Below are 4229 nucleotides of genomic sequence, written 5' to 3'. Positions count from 1 at the left end.
CCTGTTTCTTCTACCATTATTAAAGCCTTGTTGAGGCTTTTGATCCTTCCATGAGAAATTTGGATGATTTCTCCATGATGAGTTATAGGTGTTTCCATAAGGTTCACCTAAATAATTTACCTCTGCTATTGCAGGGTTTTCAGGATCATAAGCTTCTTCTTCATAAGAAGCCTCTTGAGTACTGTTGGATGCTGCTTGCATTCCATTCAGATTCTGAGAGATCATATTGACTTGCTGAGTCAATATTTTGTTTTGAGCCAATATGGCATTCAGAGTATCAACTTCAAGAACTCCCTTCTTCATAGGCGTCCCATTACTCACAGGATTCCTTTCAGAAGTGTACATGAACTGGTTATTAGCAACCATGTCAATGAGTTCTTGAGCTTCTGCAGGCGTTTTCTTTAGGTGAATGGATCCACCTGCAGAAGTATCCAATGACATTTTAGCTAAGTCAGACAGACCATCATAGAAGATATCCAGGATGGTCCATTCTGAAAGCATGTCAGTAGGACACTTTTTGGTCAGTCCTTTGTATCTCTCCCAAGCTTCATAGAGGGATTCACCTTCCTTCTGTCTGAAGGTCTGAACGTCCACTCTAATCTTACTAAGCTTTTGAGGAGGAAAGAACTTGGCTAAGAAAGCCTTGACCAGCTTATCCCACGAGTTCAGGCTATCCTTAGGTTGAGAATCCAACCAGAGTCTAGCTCTGTCTATTACAGAAAAAGGGAAAAGCATGAGCCTGTAGACTTCAGGATCTACTCCATTAGTCTTTACAGTATCACATTTCTGCAAGAATTCAGTTAAGAACTGAAAAGGATCTTCAGATGGAAGTCCATGAAACTTGCAGTTCTGCTGTATCAGAGAAACTAATTGAGGTTTCAGCTCAAAGTTGTTTGCTCCAATGGCAGGAATGGAGATGCTTCTTCCATGTAAATTGGAATTAGGTGCAGTAAAGTCACCAAGCATCTTCCTTACATTATTATTATTATTTTCGGCTTCCATCTCCTCTTCCTGTTCGAAAATTTCTGAAAGGTTATCTCTGGATTGTTGTAATTTAGCTTCTCTTAATTTTTTCTTTAGAGTCCTTTCAGGTTCTGGATCTGCTTCAACAAGGATATTCTTGTCCTTGCTCCTGCTCATATGACAAAGAAGAGGGCACAGAAAAAATAATAATAATAATATGGATCCTTTATACCACAGTATAGGGATCCCTTTGTGAGTGGAAGAAAAGAGGGAGACAAAGAGTGTGATGTAAAGAAAGAAACACAACTGTGAGGATGGTAGAGATGTGAGATGAGATGTTAGTAGATGAATAAATAAATAGAATAAGATGGGAGAGGGAGAATTTTCGAAAATAATTTTTTGAAAAAGGGTTAGTGATTTTCGAAAATGGTTTTTGAAAAATGTTAGTATTTTTCGAAAATTTTTAAAATCAAAAATAAAAATAAGAATAATTAGTTAATTAAAAAGAAATTTTTGAAAAAGAAGGAAGATATTTTCGAAAATTAGAGAGAGAGAGAGTTAGTTAGGTAGTTTTGAAAAAGTTAAGAAACAAACAAAAAGTTAGTTAGTTAGTTGAAACAAATTTTGAAAAGATAAGAAGTTAGGAGGTTAGAAAAGATATTTTGAAACCAACTTTTTGAAAAAGGTAAGATAAGAAGATATTTTAGAAATTAGTTTTGAAAAAGATTTGATTTTTAAAATCTCAATTAATGACTTGATTCATAAGAAATCACAAGATATGATTCTAGAACTTAAAGTTTGAATCTTTCTTAACAAGCAAGTAACAAACTTCAAATTTTTGAATCAAAACATTAATTGATTATGTTATTTTCGAAAATTTGATATAAAAATAAGAAAAAGATTTTTGAAAAATATTTTTGGAATTTTCGAAAATAACTAAGAATTTTGAAAAAGATTTGATTTTTGAAAAAGATTTTGAAAAAGATAAGATTTTCAAATTGAAAATTTGATTTGACTTATAAGAAACAACTTGATTTTAAAAATTTTTGAAAAAGTCAACTCAAATTTTCGAATTTGATGAGAGAAAAGAAGGAAAGATATTTTTTTTATTTTTGAAATTTTTATGATGAGAGAGAAAAACACTAAAAAGATGCAATGCATGAAATTTTTAGATCAAAACATGTGATGCATGCAAGAATGCTATGAATGTCAAGATGAACACCAAGAACACTTTGAAGATCATGATGAACATCAAGAACACATTTTTGAAAAATTTTTAATGCAAAGAAAACATGCAAGACACCAAACTTAGAATTCTTTAATGCTTAGACACTAAGAATTCAAGAATGCATATGAAAAACACCATACAACACAAAACAAAAAATCATCAAGATCAAACAAGAAGACTTACCAAGAACAACTTGAAGATCATGAAGAACACTATGAATGCATGAAATTTTCGAAAAATGCAAGATGCACATGCAATTGACACCAAACTTATAACATGACTCAAGACTCAAACAAGAAACAGAAAAATATTTTTGATTTTTATGATTTTCTAATTTTTTTGGATTTTTTCGAAAATTATATGAAAAAGAAAAAATAAGGATTCCAAAATTTTTAACATGAATTCCAGGAATCTTGCATTCTTAGTCTAAAGCTTCAGTCCAGGAATTAGACATGGCTCACTAGCCAGCCAAGCTTTCAATGAAAGCTCCGGTCCAAAACACTAGACATGGCCAATGGCCAGCCAAGCTTCAGCATGTAATTCAGACATGACACGCCTGACATACTCATTCCCAAAGGAATTAGACATGGCTTTACAGCCAGCCAGGCTTCAACATGCTTCATGAAACACTAGAATTCATTCTTTAAAAATTTTGAACAAAATTTTTGAAAACATTTTTATATTATATTTTTTTTTTCGAAAACAAAAGAAAAATTTTTGAAAGATTTTTGAAAAATTTTTGAAAACAAAACAAAAAGAAAATTACCTAATCTGAGCAACAGGATGAACCGTCAGTTGTCCATACTCGAACAATCCCCGGCAACGGCGCCAAAAACTTGGTACGCGGAATCGTGATTACACTTTAATTATGTAAAATTCATTGCTCTTTCTTTCCCTGGAAATGGCACCAAAAAAAACATGATGCCAAAACCACGGTTCACAACTCTGTGTAACTGACCAGCAAGTGCACTGGGTCGTCCAAGTAATACCTTACGTGAGTAAGGGTCAAATCCCACGGAGATTGTTGGTATGAAGCAAGCTATGGTCACCTTGCAAATCTCAGTTAGGCAGATATAAATTGATAATGGTGTTTTTGAATAATAATTAATAGAATAGGGATAGAAATACTTATGTAATTCATTGGTGAGAATTTCACATAAGCAAATAGAGATGCTTTCGTTCCTCTGAACCCCTGCTTTCCTGCTATCTTCATCCAATCAGTCTTACTCCTTTCCATGGCTGGCTTTATGCAAGGGCATCACCATTGTCAGTGGCTACATCCCCTCCTCTCAGTGAAAAATATGCTCACATGCTCTGTCACAGCACGGCTAATCATCTGTCGGTTCTCGATCATGCTGGAATAGGATTCACCCTCCTTTTGCGTTTGTCACTAATGCCCAGCACTCGCGAGTTTGAAGCTCGTCACAGTCATTCAATCATTGAATCCTACTCGGAATACCACAGACAAGGTTTAGACTTTTCGGATTCTCTTGAATGCCGCCATCATTCTAGCTTACACCACGAAGATTCCAATTAAGAGATCTAAGAGATATTCATTCTAGCTTGTTGCATGTAGAACGGAAGTGTTTGTCAGATACGTGTTCATAAGGGATAATGATGATGAGCGTCACATAATCATCACCTTCATCATGTTCTTGGGTACGAATGGATATCTTAGAAGCGAAATAAGATGAATTGAATAGGAAACAGTAGTACTTTGCATTAATCTTTGAGGAACAGCAGAGCTCCACACCTTAATCTATGGAGTGTAGAAACTCTACCGTTAAAAATACATAAGTGAAGGTCCAGGCATGGCCAAATGGCCAGCCCCTCTGATCTAAGAACCAGGCGTCCTAAGATTGTCAAAAAGACGTCTAATACAATAGTGAAAGGTCCTATTTATAATAAACTAGCTACTAGGGTTTACAGAAGTAAGTAATTGATGTATAAATCCACTTCCGGGGCCCACTTGGTGTGTGCTTGGGCTGAGCTTGAGTGTTGCACGTGTAGAGGTCTTTCTTGGAGTTGAACGCCAGCT

The 4229-nt window shown here is 35.0% G+C and overlaps 1 non-coding gene across 1 annotated transcript; it reads left to right on the top strand.

The window, feature by feature from the left end:
• Positions 1-496: 496 nt before the first annotated feature.
• LOC112738735 (small nucleolar RNA R71) lies at positions 497-603 on the top strand. The gene has a single exon (XR_003169678.1). It is a non-coding gene; the product is annotated as a small nucleolar RNA R71 (small nucleolar RNA).
• Positions 604-4229: the final 3626 nt, after the last annotated feature.

This window comes from Arachis hypogaea, chromosome 13, assembly GCF_003086295.3.
Source record: "Arachis hypogaea cultivar Tifrunner chromosome 13, arahy.Tifrunner.gnm2.J5K5, whole genome shotgun sequence".
In the NCBI taxonomy this organism is placed as follows: domain Eukaryota; kingdom Viridiplantae; phylum Streptophyta; class Magnoliopsida; order Fabales; family Fabaceae; genus Arachis; species Arachis hypogaea.
The sequence above is the reverse complement of the archived record's forward strand: the minus strand, read 5'-3'. Positions and strand labels throughout refer to the sequence as shown.